Source organism: Falco biarmicus, chromosome 3, assembly GCF_023638135.1.
Source record: "Falco biarmicus isolate bFalBia1 chromosome 3, bFalBia1.pri, whole genome shotgun sequence".
NCBI lineage: Eukaryota > Metazoa > Chordata > Aves > Falconiformes > Falconidae > Falco > Falco biarmicus.
The window spans coordinates 15233573-15252630 of NC_079290.1; positions in this window are offsets into that span (position 1 = coordinate 15233573).

Here is a 19058-nt window from a genome sequence, read left to right on the forward strand (position 1 = left end):
AATTAGCCCTGAAGAGGGTAAAATAGAAGATTTTGAGACTTATGTGAAAAGTTTTGTTTGAAATAGGTATTCTGGTCTGGGTCTGAGGGACAAGATTACTCACTGAAAGAGCTGAGCCAATGGAAGGTCCTATGTGTATCTACAATTTAATCCCAATTCTTAGGCTTAAATAATAGTATTATGTGTGTAAAAGAGTATGGGAAACAGTATATCCCAACTGTTGCAGACCAAATGGGTAAGACTATGAGATTAGCATACATAAGTAACACATAAGGTAGTACAGGCCAACTAGTTAGACTAAGAGGAATTTCTAGGACCAGACAATATCAGATGCATGAGAAAGAGCTGAGTCAAGGCTTTAGATGGGCAAAAAGCTAAAAGAAACCACTTAATTGCCAAACAGACATAATTTTTGCTTGATTTAGATTGCAAGAAAACAGTATAATCATATCCAATTACATTTTTATAGATTAAAATGTTTCATAATATTGATTGAAATAATAAAAGATGAATCCCAGGTATGTTCTTCTGTCCTTGAAGAATGCGACTGTAAAGCTTCCCATCTGAGATATTCAAATACTTCTTGACACTTAGTTATTGAACTTGGGTAAATTAGGTAAGATTTCTGCAGTAAAATAAGTAATTTCTTTCTCAGGAACTTTGCATTTTGTATTCACAATCCTTTAAACACATTTCTTACGAGTCACAGCAGCACATACATTAGCAATGTCATATCTGCATGGCATGATTTTTATTTACTTATATTTCAAGGTTGTTTCGTAAAGCAAAATTATTTTCATCTTGTTTACACAGAAATCCAGTCTCTATGTGGATATTTTTCAACTTGTCTGTTTTCCCAAATAATATCAGGAGGTCCAAAAATATAATTACAATTATACAGAAAAAAACCACAAACAGATTTGTGCTTCCCTTGTGGATTTTTCTTTACTGATAACAAACAGAACTTTTGCAGTACAGCTGCATCTATACAGTGGATACTTTGCTTCTACTCTGTCACCAAATAAAGCTTCTACTGTCTGTATCTCCCTAGTGTTGAAAGCATACCTTTTACTGCCCTAATTCCTTATATATCCTGGCTTTATTTAAAGAAAAAAAAATAGAAAAATAGAAAAATCATTCTTTGCTTTTTGAGCAAAATACAGAACAGGACTTACCCCTGAGAAAAGAAAAAAGTAACTTAGGATGGAACAAGCAAGGGAACATTGCTGAGAAGGTATAAAGCATGTTTTACTCTGTTCCAGAGCTTACTAAAATTCAGCATAAGAATATGGAACAAAAAAAGAAACCAGAAACAAAAGAAGGCTGAAAGAAACAGCCTGACCTGAAGTGCAGTACAAGAATAGCATGGTCTTGTGGTCCGAGAAACAGTAATGAGCAGGGAACTCCTACAGTCTTATGCTGTCTCTTAGTGCAACATCCTTCACTTCTCTGTTCCCCAAGCGGAGATTATAACTAACTAGGTCCAAAGCATGGGAACTTCCTCCACTGGCTTCTTCATAGTGCTCAGCTATACAGATGATGAACTCACCAAGGAACCGGTCACTCAAATTGACAGGAAGACACCTGCAAGCTGGATGCAAACTGCTTTGTAGGAACAGAAAAATTCCTCATCCAGGCAGTGCTTATGGCTGCTTCACAAGTTCTTTGGCCTGTCATATGTGAATAAAAGGGTTTTTATGTTCTGAAATTCCATAACACTGATCACACATTATCACTTGATACCTCACTGAAAGCCAGGTCATGCAGTCTCATGTGCTCACATGTGGATTCCATGGGATTTAGGAATGTGATCCCAACATAACCACACTGTGATTAAGTAGGTGTGAAAGTGCTTCAGCAACCAGTTCGACTGACAGGTGACTTCAAGCTGTTCTAGTAATTCAGAGCTCTTCCACTTGAGGACACTACAGTTATGTATCCTTTGAAGAACAGTAACACAAGAATGCCAGAGACCTCCTTGAGACTGAGGTAAACCAGATGTAGTGGATAGAAGTAGATTTTCAGAGTCATTAAGCTCATTTTTCAGTACTCTGATGGGGCAGAAGTCCTTAAAATCAAAGCAAACATAAAATATTATATCCCCTTTATAAAGTCAAGGAAATGTTATGGGGCTCTATTGTAAAAAGAATCAGGCTTGAGGACTACATGAAGGCATACAAATTAAATTGCACGAAACCAAAATACATAAACAATAGGGTGGAGAGGAATTTGAGTAGATCAGGTTCTTGACCAGCAGAAAGAGGACCTGTCAAACATCTCCTGATGTCTTTGCTGCTCATGGTACAAATTAGAACAACCAAAAGTCAACTCAGAAAAACAATTTTTCTGGTCCCTTGATTTTTTTCCCCAAGTCCAATCTCCTCCTCTGCTTTGTATTTCCTGTCTTCTACCACAATAAAATGTGCTACTATTATGAAACAATCGGTGTTTCTGTTTGCTTTTCATGAGCAGGGGTAGATGAAACAGAAGTGACAGGGCTGGGGAGAAAGCAGGGACCAGGATCCATTTTTTGCATTGCATTTTTGGTGCAGAAAAGGCTGAACACTCACAAAGTCTTGTTTTACTCTCCAGGATGGCCAAGTCTGCTTTCTATTGCTTCCTCCTCTTCATGTTTGCCTTTACAAAGTCTCTCTTTTCTCTTTTACGTACAAGGCACCAAGTCCATATCGCATAAGGTGGGAACAGGCTTCTCCACCTCCCCAGGTTTTGAGATTTTCTGTAGGATTTTGTTTTTCATTTCAAGTTTTTAATGGTCTATAGCTCTTACAAAAGAACAGAGGCTTCTGTCAGTCTGAAACAGAAAAAAAGTAAGGAATAAAAAAAGCTTCTCATGTAAAAGCAAAAAATATACCAAAACTTGCAATGAATGGAGGGCAACATTTCTTTGTATCTACCTGAATAAAACTAAACTGAGGGCAGATTTATCTATTCAGTAATAAGCATGCTCTGTATTTAATCCTGTTAAGGCCAAATTCTTGTTTTTACCTCTCTAAATCTAATGAAGCTCTGAAGAAGCGAATGGCATGGCTCCTGGATTACATCAGTATGAATGAGACAGAACAGGTGAACCAAAATGGTTTCATTTCTACAGCTGGAAATACATTTGGAAGGGGTGAATAGTGAACAGATATCTCCCTAAATTACGCCCTTGGGAAGCTAAGGGCAGATATATACATACAGCCAACACTGTATCAGCCCTTTGGGTCATGTACCAGTAACCTTTACAACACACAAACTTCATGCACATGATCCACTAAACATTTATTCATCCTCAACAGACAGAACCAGACTATACCATCTGCTGGTATCAATACAGATATATGCACCAGCCATGCACCAGCTGTAAAAATAAAAGCCATTTTCTGTTTCTTCACATAACAAAGCAATTCCTGTTTCAATGAATGTTTCAGCTCAGGAAAGATTCTGAGATGGACTTTTCATGGTTCAACAAGCCAGAAATTTCCCTGCCTCCCTCTAGAGAGATATTCTCAACTATGTTTCACAAGAAGCAAAACAAAAGGAATTTCCAGTTATATGTAAATGCTAAAAAGTTAGAGATTAAAAAGGTGCTATCCATGTTACAGCTGGTTTTCAAAATAATTGATGAAATCATTTAATCTAAAGGGACAATTTACATTCATTTTATTGGGGATTTATTTCACTATTATGGGTTCAGTAGCTGTTTTGTATCCCAATGGAACAGAAGCACCTCTGAATTGTGTTGCAGCATAGATTAAGATGTCAAAGCAAGCTGTCACTGCAAATAGCCCATGCTATAGGGAGAACAAAGAAATAGATTGATAGTATGAGCAGACATGTGCTGTCTTCACAGAAGAGCTCCAAATGAAATCTCAAGTCTGAGCTCATTTGGAATTTGAGAAACTGGGACCAGGATCTGAATGTGCCCTTGTGCCTGTTTTTGCCGCATTGTGCTGTTTCACATACTGGGAACACTTACAAAACTTTTGAAATAATAAATGATCCTCATAAAGGTATACAGTACTGCAAGAGCAGTCTGGCACGAGAAAAGCAAACAGATCTTTGACTTCTGGTCACAAGCACATTTTCTACTACTTTTATAGCGTCCATCGTTTTTTCATTACTGGTACCCTGTCAGAATGTTTAAAATAAATCTGCTATCCTTTGTGCCCTTTTATTTTCTTTTGGCTAAGGGTGTCACCTTTTCATTCGTGCTTTCTGCATACAGCATAACACATCGTAGCTGGGTTATTTGCTTGCTTTTTCTTAAGCACTGACATTATGGTCAACTTCAAGTTGGGAAGAGAATTTGCTTGAAAGACAGCTATGCTTTTTGGCACAAGGAAGACAACAGCATCCTGATCAGACCTTGCCCCCCCAGACTCATGATCTATATTTAGAAATATTGGTGCTTGAAAAACCCTTGCAGGAAATACAACATGACCATCAGAGTTGGGAATTTATGGACCTCTACTGCCATATTTCATTAGTGAGACAGAGGTGCTAGAAGTTACAATATCATAATTTCTCACTGGTGGGACCAAACTCTGTGTTGAACAAAGGTTATGAATATTTGCATATGACAGTTCCAGATATGACAATTCATGTGTTTTCTTCTTTTATGTCCATCATAAAAGATGAGGGATTCAAACAAGGATCAGGATGCAAATATTTGGGTTTTTTTATCTTATATCCCTTCTTTTCCCTGAATAAGATTCACTATATTATTGCTTTTACCTGATAGTTTTCAGTCATGTGCAAGACAGAAGAAACAGCAGTTTTGCCCAGAGGATCTCAGAATCAAATCAGTTCAGCCATGTCTGTATGCAAAGAAGAATATTGTAACGTCAAGCATAAATTGTGGTTAATTATTTAAGCTGTAAGTAACTTTCAAGAAACAAAAGAGTACATTAAGCACAGAGAGTAAAATGACTGCAAGACATTCCCTACTAGAATGAGTCTGCTCTATAGTAGATTAAATTGTAGCCTCAAACTACTTGATAATTCAACTTTAATGTTTCCAGTTTGTCAAATTTTAATATTAAATGAGTGTGAAATTTCAGCCAGAGGTAAAGCAAAGTTTCAGGAGTAGAAAGTTACTGCTAGTTAAGGAAAAAAAAAAATTATGGAAACTAAAATAGTTTCTGGAAATATTGAGTATTTGTATTTTGACCATGAGCCAGAAGAAAAAAGAAAAAAAACCAACAAAAAAACCCCAAACAAACAAACAAAAAAACCCCCAAAAAACAAAGAAAAGAAAACATGTCTGACTAGTAATAATCAAGGAATTCATAGGTCAATTATTTTGCCCTGTTTCAGGTCAGAAACAGAGAAATGCACAATGGTCAGTTGAGTATGTGCTATATGCAAGATTTCTAACTCCAGTTCAATGGTATTAGATGAAATTCTGGCTTCATTGAATCCACAGTAAAACTCCCATCTACATCATTTATATCACACTGCAATAATACCTCTCCTCAGAATACCTTATGACTTTGTCCTCCCACCAGTCCAGTGTGGGCATTATACAATAGGAATGTAATATGTCTGAACAAATAACTACGTTTTTCTGGTCAAGGTCTTCCAAGATATTCTTGCATGTCAGTGAGACACTGGCACTTTCAACTCATCTGCAGGTTTCAGCAAAAGGCATAACACCAAAATCTACCCCTAAAGAGCTACTGTAATTTTAAAAGCTCCAGAAAAATTTTAAATAATTTAAAATCCATCCAGAAAAGGGATGATGGAAACAGGCTAGGTATTTTCTCTGTTAAGCAATGATCCAGTGTTCAGAGCACTTACACCAGACATCCTTTACCTGAGAGGGCTTGAATTCATGCCCCATCCCTCTGACACAGCACCATAATCTTTATAGGGAACTTTGAGTTAAGGACCTCTAACCTCTTGCTTCTTCCTTTAATATCTGATCTAGTTTACATATAATATTTAAATATTCATTAGAGCAAGGAGAGGAATCCCAGTAACTCCTTTTTAGCAATGTGTCCTGAGCTTGTTCTGTTGCTGTCCTCTGCAGACTGCACTCTATGCCTAGGCACCATGGAGTAAAAAGTCACAGAGATCTACTGGGATTTTATAGTGTTGATGCTTCCCAAAATTAGCATTAAATATTTTCAAGCATCTCTGTATCTCTAAACCACCAGCACATTATGGTACATGGGTATATATGGTATCTGGATACAGATGATTTATTTAGAAATGGTATAAAATGACAAATCTGAGATCACAAAGGAAATCTTCACCCAATAAAGAATTAAATTTGTGATTTGTCATCCCAAGAGTTGAAACTGTAATGCTGCATAGTCCTTTAATTCCTGATACTGACAAACATTAAAAACCCTGAACATAGCAATCTGCTTTATCTGTTATATCCCTTTGTTGGCCTTCTGGAAGTTTTAACAGGCCAGCTCCTGATGCCTTTTTTTATATGGAGATGAAAATTAAACTCTCACTGTGTAGTTAATGCTCCCTGTCTACTTATGGACAGGAACAAGGTACCCACCCTCATTTGAATAAATTTATTATTCACCTTTGAAGCTATTGATCACAAATATGTGCTATGTGGCCGTCAGACTCTTGAGGTTGAGAACTTTTACATTCTCAGGTAGGGCACAACACAAGGCAGCTGACTATCACAAGACCCCTCTTGTTCATGAGTTTCCATCTTGCTCAGTACCTAGATGCAGCCACATAGGAGACCGAATAACAACTGGGACTTCATTGCCCTCCATATGCTGCAGATGGGAGTCACCATGACACCCAAGGCCACATTTGGGTTGTGCTTTATTCCTAGTGCCTGGCAGGCATTGGCCTGTGGATGGAAGTGAGCACAACATGAGTCATCTTGGAGAGGGAAGCGCTGTGTTGTGAGTGGGAGGAAGCATTTGGATGAGCTGGCAGAAGCTGTGACTGCCGCAGGACAAAATGATCAGTCATTACTCCTGAACTCAATACCACCAATGGCTGGAAATAATTCTTGACTTCCCATGCCTGGTGATTGTGCCCTCCCTGGGAAATGTGGATGTCTTGATGGTCTTCTCTGAGATAGTTGATTCCTGGCTGTGACTGGATTGTGAATGGGTTAGGGCCACCTCTGATGGTGTTAGGGGATCCACCTATGCTCTGCGACCAGGCAAGGACTCTTTGACCAGCTAAGCAGATTTCTGTTAAGACCCGCTGCATGCACTTCAGGTCTTTTCTTTAGGTCTGTTTGAGGGTGGGCTGTACCCAGGGTATTTGTGAGGACAGAGATAGGACTGATAAACTCATGATGTCTATCAGAAATGCTTTCTCTGTAGGTGCAGAAGTAGATCAGCACAGTGAGACAACCATATTTCCTGCTGGATTAGGTGAGAGCTTGCAACACAGCACGACGGGGACAAAACCCCCTTTAAACCATCCTAGCTGCAAGTCTCTCCCCATAATTATATGCCCATCACGTGTATCTTATGAAATGGAGAAGTAAGTGCGTCTTCAACATTCGCATGGCAATTCTGACACCGAAGCGAGGCAAGCGGACCTGCCATTGTGTCATCCTGGCTCAGTGGCTAGAGCATGAGGCGAGGGCTCAGGCCTGCACCTATTTCCCTGCTGAGCTGCAGGTTTCCTTCCTTGGGCTGCACCTTCCCATCCCAAGGGGTCTGCAACATCCCCCTCAGACACGGCGAAAGCAGGAGCCATGGAAGCACCAGAAATAAGCACTTCCCTTGGCTCTTTACTTTAGAAAACCTCCTTTCATCCCTCGTGGCAGCTTGTCAGAATTAGAATCAAGTGACCTTAAATGTGCTTATCTTTTTATTAGGCAATTAGCCACATTGCAGGGTCCTGTGATTTCTTTTTGTGACTTAATCCTTGTAACCGAATTGCAGAGCTATCCTAGAAATAGACTCAATATAAACTTGGGAATAGTAATAATTACAAACCTCCTGAGCTTTCCACTCTCGCAAATTAATGTATTTTTTAATTATCTATCGGTACTTAATTCACTCCTAGAGGCAGTTCATTTAAACCCTTGCAAAAGCATTTCAAAGTTATTTCCATTTTTGCATCGGAATATGGGATCAATGCTTAAAATATATAGAAAGTTCATACTTTTTGCTCACATTTTCACAATGAGTTTCAGAGGGAAAAGGAAGAGAAAGACGGTTTTCATATTACCTACAGTTTTTCAGTGCGGCAGCGAATAAATTCAGTGCTTAACAGCCCCACCTCCTGGTGAAAAGCAATGATAACGCAAATAAATTTGTTTTGTGCTGGGGTTGTATACTCCCTGGTAATTTTTTCTAGCTCTAGCTTACATAATAGAAACACTTTTCCCATTTACTTTTGCATGAGAGCTCCGGAGTATGTTTAAAGCTTCCTTTCTTTTTTTTTTTTTTTTTTTTTACTTTATCCTGTATTCCCTTATTTTTTTTTCTCACTTCACAGGGATAATATATTTTAATCATTGCTTCTTTCCTTACTGTATCCTTTAAAATAACTGAGAAATCCATTCTCTTTCCTTTTCTGCCTCCTCATAGACAAATACAAAGCTAGAACTCAGCAAAAACTTAGCAGGATCTGGGAACTTCTGAAGCTGTTCTTGTGTACAGTGTCTCCAGGAGTTAAAGGATTAGACAGTGAAGAACTCCAAGATGATGTAAATCTTGGAGAATAAATCATTAGGTGGCAGAAAACCATTATCCAGCAACATGGATCAGACTGCACCTGTCCTTAGGAAAGAAATTTCCTGCATGGCTTTCTTTCCTGTGCAGAAATCTAGGTTTGCATTTCATTTTGTTTCATAGTATCCTCCTAACAGCAACTTCTGATACCTTTTGTCCTCTTCCACTGATTCCTTGGCACCAGAAGTGGACTTACAAAATCGATATAAACGCAGAATGGTTAAAAACGAGGACTGACAGCATTTGGGGAGATGAAAACAACCTACATTCAATCCTTGGAAGCATCATGAGGACAACGAAAAGGTCAGTGACTTCATTGCTAAACAGAGCATGCAAGAAGGGAGCATGGCATGCGCCTGAAGAGTGGCTGGATGCTTCACAATGAGAGACACCTTCAGTATAAATCATGGGCAAGCTTACTTTTACTTTTCTGATTCAGTCTCTGCCTCAACCTCTGTGCCATCTTTTTAGGCTTGCCAGCACCTCTCTCCCTCAGCTACCTGTCAGCCCACATCTTTCACAACCTCAGGATTCCCATCATCATGGCTGGTCCTGCAGCATCTTGCAGAGGGAAGACTGTCTTCTGCAGTGAGCTGCCTTTTGAGCAAGGCTTCTGAAAAGCAGGAAAGGTGATGAAACCTCAGTGTACCTCATACAGCCTGCTGGACATTGGGGTCTGGTTGGGGTGAGCAGTGGCAACAAGGTATTTCTTTTCTAAGGTTAAATGCAAATCAGACTATATTAAGGAATGCATTTTAAAGCACCACTGAGACCAGGTATGCTGAGCTTTTACCGGTATTAGCTAGTGCATCTCTAATGGAATCTGTCCAGCAAATAGATGTTTCAGCTTCCTCACTTGTCTGTAGGGTTAAAATGCCTCAATTAAAAATTTCCAACAATATGCCTTTAAATACTAATCAAGAACAAGACTGAAGCTATTGACCCCTGTTGGGACACAACATATTAGCATGGGAAGGAAACCTTCTTCACTCATACCTGTAAGGGGCAAGCCAGCCCTGGGCCCAGCATTTGCCCCCACCTAATCGTTATTCCATTTACAAGCTTAACAAAGTGCTGCATTACATTTCAGGAGCTATTGATTGCTTTTGAGGTGGTTATACAAAATCAATTGTGGAGTTTTGTTTTAGAGGAAGGTGTAAGAGAGGAAAAAGGAATACATGCCAAGATTTAAGAAAAAACATGTGGCTGAGAGGCACTGGAATGTCATGGGGTCACAACTTCAAAGACTGAACCCCCATCTAACCAAGTCCTTTCTGTTGCTCAAATATCCCATCACAGGTTGCTTGAGGCTGCCTGGAATAGGCCCCTAGCTTTGTTCACCTCCTTTTCATTGTATAGACAGCTCTCCATGGCTTGCAGTTTATTCTAGTTTAACAAGTAAATTAAGTCACTGGGGAGGATGAGGAAAGGGGAGAGATTATATCTGTGCACATGCCTTAAGGTTGAATTGAACCTTTTATCTTGTTTACAAGCTTGCCTACAGAAAGGAATGAATGGGAATGTTATGGGGATGCAGGCTTCAGTTCTGCCAGCTTCTAAACACATAAGCATACAAAACATTTTGGTGCTTAAATAATTTGCCAAAATGATTCACCTTTCACAGAAGCAAATCCCAAGGGTATCCCACCTCATCTACTTTACCTACAATATTTACCACCAGTGCAAGAAGCAAAATGAGGACCATGGATCCAATTCAGCCCGTACTGGTGCAGAATGAAAGCCATTCAGGACTGAAGTAACAGGTAATGTTGATTCACTTGTGTGACCATAACACAAAACACTCTCATATCAAGTATTGGACTCCCTGGAAGTGGCATCAAAGATATTTTGGAAAAGACACTTAAAATGTAGGATGTATCTTCTCATGTCTTGCTGGACTATTCAGGGTGCTTGTAGCATTGTTTCCATGCTGCACCTAGCCATAGGTATAAAGAGGAGTTTGTTTTTCCAACCTGTCAGGGAAAAAACTCTCAGGGAGCACTAAATTCACACAAAACCACTCTGTCTGTGCATGGGGCTGATACAGGGGTAATAGTGTCAGGGCTCAAGAATTTAAGGAATGATGTTGAAGGTTGTATATAACTGAAGCAAAAGAAAGCGTGAAAGGAAAAACTCAAATACCATATGGCTTGTGTTTTAGAACCTCTAGAACACAACCGGAAGAAAATTTTGTAACTAATAAACTAAGAAAAAGCTATGATTTTTGCTCAAAAGAATGTGTATAATTACGCAAAGCAACCAATTAATAAATTGTTTGTGAGCAGCTCATTGCAGTATTAGACCTTTGAGCTGTGTTGGATTACTACATGAAAAACATTGGGATTGCTATTTGGACCCAACCAAAGTAAAAATTTAATCAAAGGAATTGCTGTGTGAGTGAATTCTGTAACAAATAAAAAACTCAAGGGGTTTATGATTCCATGCTAAATACTTTTTTAATAATTCCTTCCTAATATTCACTTCTTTGAATTTACTATTCCATTCACAAAAGTTTTTTTGTCATGTGTTCAAGTTGAGTGTTGTTCTACTGTAATTTTTCACTGGGAAAATACAATTAATAAATTAATAATTATCAATAATTAATACATATGAATAATAGATAAATGTTAATAAATTAATAATAAAGCCGGTGGGAAAGAATTGAAAGCAAATAGAAAGTCAGTTCATTCAAAGTGGAGAAGGAATTAGGAAGGCTTAGACCAGTGCTGCCAGCAATGTTTCCTATGACTGTGGGGAAATCACGTCGCTTTGGGATGTCTTTATTTCCGCTTTTGATTCTTCATTTACTTTGTCAGGGAGCGCACTGCTGCCAGCAGAGTGCCTGGTATGATGGCAGTCTCATCCCTGCAATGTCCCCTGGTTGTGGCTGACACCTGAGTAATAGGTTGTATAATCACAGTTTCTCATAGTAAAATGTTTCTCAGTGTGTAACTATCTTAAGAGCCAGTTTTTTTCAGTGGTCACCTACTTCTAAACTTGAAATGTTACAGGGTTTTTTTAGAGGATTCCCAAAAATCCACCTTTCCCTGTAAATCTAATGAGAAAGACAGTGCTGTTGGTAGACAAATGAATCAGCTTTCATCACAGAGAACAGACCGGGGTTTTGCTATCAAGTCCCACAGATGCAGGATCAAGGCCTCAGTTCTGCTGACTTTCTTTTTAATATTTTTTGATTTTTATGAATCCTTAACAATCCCTCCAGAGTTTCACACTGAAAGATAACACCAGGCTAAATTAAGCAATGTTTTGGTGGCTTTAACGAAACTAGATATACTGAGTGAAAATTTCACCTTCCTTTCCAAACTTGGACATGTCTTTTTTGCTTGGGTTTGATGAGCCAGTAATTTAGATAAAATGATCTTTCTTCAAACTGCTGTGTATCAGATAAAATGGTCTTTCTTCAAGCTGCTGTGTATCAGACCAGGTAACTGTGAAGCTGTAAGAGCTGACTCTCTCATTGCGCTGTTGCTTTCCTCACTGGCTGCGACAGGAAGAAACTTTTCATGCAGGAATTCTGTAAGCATTTTTCCATCATGTTACTTCACATTAGTTCAGCCTATTAACTAAACATTTGGGTTGTTTATCGATACCAAAAAGAGGAATCTTTCTCAATATGTCCCTCCTCCAGAACAAAATTCATACAGAGAGTCTGGCTTCACATTAAGCGGACAGACGACAAGGGCAGCACGTTGCGGAGAGAGAAGTAGCCTTGGGAAAGGCTGTTTGCAGCTCCACCTCAGTACACACAGAAGGAACTGTGTTATTCAAGTATCACGTGTCGCCTGCCAGTACAGCCAGCCCAAAAGCTTCTGCTGTTGTACTTGCACCCGTATCTGTGGTGGGTGAACTTGCAGCAGCAATCTCCTGCTTCTCATCCCAGCCTTGCTGGCATTAGCTATGGCCAAGGCACGGTTAACAAGCCTAGTGTCTCTCATTCAGCCCAGGTCATAGTCCAAGAGCTGTTTTAAATTCACCTAGCTGTGAGGAGTCAAAAATGCAATGGAGTTCCAGGCTGAGAAGCGTGGCTGTAGCCCTGTGCATCCTCTGACATGCAGCCAGTAACAGAAACAAAAGCAGTGCAGGCTGTGAATACAAACCAGCACGTGTGTGCCTTCCAGAGTGCTGCACTTCTGTGACCTGTTGTGCATGTGGATGGAAAAAGGAATGAAAGTGTTCAGCTAAAGCTCTGCTGCACTTTTCCGTAGCTGGCTACTTTGAGACTCAGTCAACACGCTAAGCTAAACTGTCTAGGTCTAAAGTGATATAAGTACTAAATTCCACTGCAAAACAAGTTGTTTCAGGTTCTGAAGTCAACCGTCAACATCTGAAACTTGATCTGTGGAAGTGTGCATTTGAAAATGACAGTAGCAGAACTTAAATGTATCTAAGGGCTTTTGGAATGGGTCAACAAACACGTGAAGAAGGGTAAACTGAATTTAATTTAATTTCAAATGAAATTAAAAGGCCTCAGGTTGAAAATAAACAAAGGGAAGTTCTTCAAGGTACAGGTAATAGATTTATGGAAGTCCTTGCCAAAGATGAGAGACTGGAGAAAGCTGGAAGAGTGTCTGTAAGGTACTCCTAAATGGAAAACCATGTCAGCCTCAGGAAACCCCCTCAGATGAAAATAATTTCAGGCTGCAAGAGTCATAACTAATAAGTCTGTTCTTATGCTTTTATGATCTGAAAGAGAGATGACAGTAGGAGGTAAAAGAAAATAAGTCATGTTGTGACATGGAAAGATGGGGGAAAGACTGTTTCCAGTAGAATCATACCTGTGTAAATGTGGTCATGCCCTCTGCCAGACCTCTCCATTGCTCTTGAACATTTGGAAGACTCTAGGCCATTTTTTTTTCCTTCCAAATCTTATATTTGCTTTGATGAAGATTGGTAGTGCGGTGTGGTTTGCAGGCTGCACAAGCGAACACATTAAATCTTGCAGGCTGTTTCATGCAAGGCATGTGTTACATGTTTGCCGCTGATTGCCATGGATGGGACTCCCTGGTGTGGGTGCCAGCGCTCCTGCACCCGTTCAGGCTGTAACCAGCACGGAAGGGATCCAGTCAATCTAGTTACTGATGAGGGTCTGTGGGAGAGTAGTAGTACAACTTCACCCCAGACTAGAGGTTCCCCCACATTATGGTTTTCCTTTGGTGCATGTGTGGTTTGAATCTTGGCTCTCACCCTCCATTTTTACAGCTCACTCCAGTTAATTTCAAGCCTTTCTTCCCTTTTTTGTTCAGCACAGAAGAAACTTTCACAGGCATAGCCCATTAAAGAAAGTCGTGCTCCATTGACTTGGCTAGTTTTCTGAGGCAGCTGCTGCTGTTGTTACTAAAGGGGCTTGCCAACTTCCCTATTTCTTGCTTGCATTTTGATTCATTATTCATATGGAGATAAAGTGTCTAATCTAATCAAAATATTAAGACTCTGCCTGTGCTTTTTACTGGCTTTTTTTTTTTCTTTTCAACTTTGCAGAAAAGCTAGTGCTGTTTTATAACAAATCTCTCACTATTGGCAATGACACTAAAAAATTAGAGAAGGCGACACGTGTTCCTGTTCTGTTCTTAAGGGAATTGTCTTCTATGCTTTTTCCTTTCTACTGAATGAGAAGACTGACCATGAAGATAGGTGCTAGGTAGGAAATAATCAAGCACACAAGCATTTCAGGAGAGACAGCTAGATGACTTCCACTGAGCATTTTTTTACCTGACTCTTAATCCTTTCAGATTCCCTGGGAATCAGTACTTGCTGCAAGTGCTCTTTTATTTGGAACAATATTCCAGAAAGTTTGTGAGGAAAAATGGACAATGTCAAAATGCCTCGAAATAATTCCCTACAAACCTTACCAGAATTTTGGTAGGGGTGAATTAAACTTAAACAGACTTTGTAGATGGTGATTTCTACGTAGGGCACAATATCCTCCACTGTGCAGCAGAGCATGTTCTTTCACAAACAGAGAACAAACACTTCTGGAAATGTCAGAGGCTGTCCACAAACTCTTACACACTTCTAGACATTAATACGTCTCTATAACAGGTATCATTATTTTTGTTTCGTTTGTTATTACTATCTAAGTTCATAATACAAAGGCAACACATCTTGAATTTGGAGGATACTTATCTTGGCAAAATCATTATGGCCTAAGTAAAAAAATCAGAATGATCTTGAATCAGCTCTCCAATCTTCTACTGATGTCATGCTCAAACACTATGATACAGTACTTAGAAAAGAAGTAGACAAATGAGCAAACTGGGATCAGCAACAAGATGTCTGAGCAACCACTAATGATATGAGTAGTGTTCAACATGATGAGAACCCAGTCTGGAAGTGACAGTATTGGTATTATCATAAGTAATACTGTAGGAAGTAGTATTCATGGTACATCATCTGAATAACCACTTTTGACTGTTTCAAGGACCTTACAGCACGTGACAGCTGTAGATATGTGAATATGCCTATGGGTATTTGTTCTGCAGTGTTAGTAGTTATTTGCTAGCAGGTGATGTTATTTCTGGACAGCTTGTGCCTTGAACACAGTCTGACAAACCTGGCACCAAAAAAAGTCCTGTGTTTCATTCACACAGAAAGTGAGCAATATTTCCTAATAGAAATAAGTAGTTATTCCGAATTTCATTCTTCTGATCTGGGAAATGAACACTTTTCTTTAGCTACAGACTATCTTTCTTTATGGCCTCTTTACAAGATCACGATCATTCACCCAATAAGCTCTGCAGAGGCCAAGGACCTTAGCTTGAGTTCCCCTGTGGCATGGTCTCCAGGAAGATGAAGGTCAGCCTCTCTGATATTGATGCAAGTCTAGTCTGTCACTACCCATTCAGCTTCTGCATACTGCAGCAGCTTTCCAGGGTGGAGCAAAATCAAGGATTTTACGCAAAGCTAATTTTTAGCTCTGTTTCAAGCTCTGAACCAGAAAACAAGCATTTGTCTTCTCCACCTGCTTCAAAACTTCAAGTCAATAGTTTATCTCACAAATACAACAAATACAGCAGGAAGTAGGAATTAGAAATAGGAATTATTATTCCTTCTGCTTCTCTTTATTTCTTTTCTCTGTCTTCCATAAGCAGACAAACAAATTCCAAATTTTGCTTTAGAATAGCAGCAAAACACTTACTGTGAGTAGAAAACTTTGGGGGAAATTCAAAAGAACCCTAACAGACACCATTATACCTAACTAGACATGCTTTCGAGGAGATTGTTAGCCAGTTTATGAAATTCTGCACAAGTTCTCTGGTCCACACAAACCACGTCTTGTAAGCAACTTTTGGACCAGTATTATTATAACCTTCAGTCAACTACACCTTTCAAAAGCATCCTGTAGCTTTCATGGAATAAGTGTAACAAAAAGCAGTTGTCTCATATGAAACATGGATGAAAACCTGGTAACAATCAGAGATGTTCAAATGGTGGAGCAAATTGACAAGAAAGTATTTACTGATCATCCTGTTCTTTCATCTAAAGGTGGATATAAGAGATACAAGGAAGACATGCCAGCTAGTGCAGGTGGAAGAAACCTCAAACTCTTAAGCCCACACCACTTTTTTGTGTCAGCTCTTCATGTTACGCCAATAACTTCCTTGCCATCATGGCAGTGTCGTCACAGCCAAACTTCCAAAGGATATTGCATAGCCAAGGTTAATTATTGGCATTGTACTGCCTACTCCAACCTGGCAAGGGCAGAAGGTCCTACAGGCAGAATTATTCTCCCTGTTTGGTACTCCGGGACCAGCTGGAGTTGATGTCAGTGGCACAACTACTGGCATAAAGAAATAAAAGATTTTGAGGTGCATGCAGAGAGGAGACAGGAATGCTAAAGAGATTTCATTTCTTTATTTCTTTCCTCTTTCTTGAAAGCAAAAAGCCCTAGAGAAACATTTAAGTTCTACCATAAATCTATATAAGCAAACTTTTCTCTACATAGAAAACAATTTGTATTTGTGAATGCACTTGTGTGAGCATGCATTCTGTTTATAAAGCTTATTGCATACTCGTTTGCAGCTGAACTGGCTTAACTATTCCATTATTCAATTGTACCATTTAAATATGTGGGTTGATCTGTTCTAGAAAATCTTTCAAATTTGTTTTCCTCAAAATGGGGGCACTGGAGCATTATGATCTGCAAGTGATGTGAGAAAATTAGGTTCAGTTTTGTGAGCTTGCTTGCTTTAAATGAAATTCAGTTGTAAATACAAGAGTCAAATGTTGTTGGGAGAATGGTTTTGCTTTAGGTCAGGCCTGTTTTGTATTTGTTGCTGAACACACACAGGCAGGAGAATTCATGCTGCACTGCAGTAAAACCTAAAATGCCATTAGAATATATTTGTGACAGCATGAGAAGAAAGCATTACACTCCAGGATTTTTGCATGAAAAATTAAGAATATGAAAATGAAAGAAATTACCTTTACTTTTTACTTATTTACTTGTTTGGGATTTTGCATAGAATCAAAGAAAGCCATTGTTTTAACTCACATATTCTCATATGCATCCCAGTGGTGCCTTATAACCTTTTTAATGAATACCTTCTTCTGTCATTACAAGGCCTGATTCTGTCAAAGATTTTCTGTTCCTGTTGTACATAAAAGAGTCATAGTTTCATCCATGGATTTTTTCCTTTTCCTGTGAACCACACTGATTTATCACCTGTGACCAACACAGTGCCTTATTTCCTTGCCAATAATTGGACTTTTTCAAAACATGGTAAAAGTCTGGAGAGGGGGAAGGAGGCAGAAGAATGCTTCCTGGAAGGAGCCCAGCATTAATATGGGGACAACTATGGAGAAAACTGAGGTGACCACCATGCTTCAGTCTTTCACAGCTCTCAGTTATGCATAGACGTACACACTCTAATGAAGTAGAAAGGGGGAAAGATATCTTTCCTTACCCTTCCCTCTCACTCCTGCATAATTCCTCTTACTGTTGTTAAGTGTCTGTTTAAAAGCCACAGTATATTTTGCAGGTGCCCTAAAGCTTGTCTGACCAACGCATAACGGTGAGGCTGAGGTTGTCATATGGAGCAATTTATAACCCTGGCTTACCTGTACCCATTCAAACAGACTGGACGAAATCTCACTACATCTAAATGCCAGCCAAGGAAGAGGAATGAAAGCCAGAGCATAGGAGGGTAGAATTATATCCTGAAAAGTCACCGATTCTGACAAGAATTTAGGGATTGTCATGCAGAAGTCACTCAGTGGGAACTTCAAATTGGATGCCATAGGTAATGTACATTAGTAGTGAGGGAGGAGGAACAGAAAGACCCTTTATTAATTGATTTATTTATTTACTTATTTATTTGTTACCTCTGTATACATCACAGGAAGAACCAAGAGAGGAACACTGTATCCCGATGTGGTCGCTAGACTGGAGAAAACTGGAACAGATACAAAAATCTGTTACAAAAATAATTAAAGGGCTGGAGTACATGCCTTCCTGTGGGAGACCTGAAGAACTGAATCTGTTCTGCTTATCAAAAGATGACTGAGAGATGAATTGATTACAAAATGTTTGCGTTAATGAGGAGAAAATAGAGCTCTTTCATCTAGCAGAGAAAAGCATAACAAGAATTAATGACTACAAGCTTCAGCCACACAAATTGAAATTGGAAATTTGGCACATATTTTTAAAAATGAGGTTGATTAGCCAATAGTTTAAAACTCCTAAAGGAGATGCTGCATGCTTTGGTTATGCTTAAATGAAATGCTGAAACTGTCTGTAGGGCTACTAGTTGCAGATCATAGAATCATAGAATCGTAACACCCATGCCACGATGCATAAGTGCCGAGCCAGGACATGATTGTTCTGCTTCTTTGCATCTGTTCTAGTGTCTATCTACATCACTGCATTCTTAATCTCTCCCTCCTTATTCTCCCTAACAGTCCTTGTCCTTGGATGCCGTTAGCATTGTTTGAAATACAGATTTGGAAGTTCATGCTTGAGATTTCTCTTCATAAAAGAACTTTAATCAAGATTTTTTTAACTTTGGCCCTTCACCTTGCATCTTATGTGGCATAAGACCATGTTTTATGGGATTTTCCCTTTGCATTACACTTTGTTTTGCATGTGACAGCAAGGCCATGGCTTGGGATAATCAACCGTGTCCAAGCTGCAGGCCAGTGCCATGAATGCTTGTTTTGTCCCCCCAAATCCATTTATTCCCTTTGACGTCCAAGCCAGACAGGGAAGGAAATACTTGACCTCAGGCAATAGAGGGAAGTTGTTGTGCAAGTTCACCATTGGCTATGCGCTTAGTGATGGGGTCTACTATGCCAGGTATTTTGAATTCCACTGTCAAATAATCAGGTTCAATCCCAAGTCCTGCTTCCTTGAGCATCAAC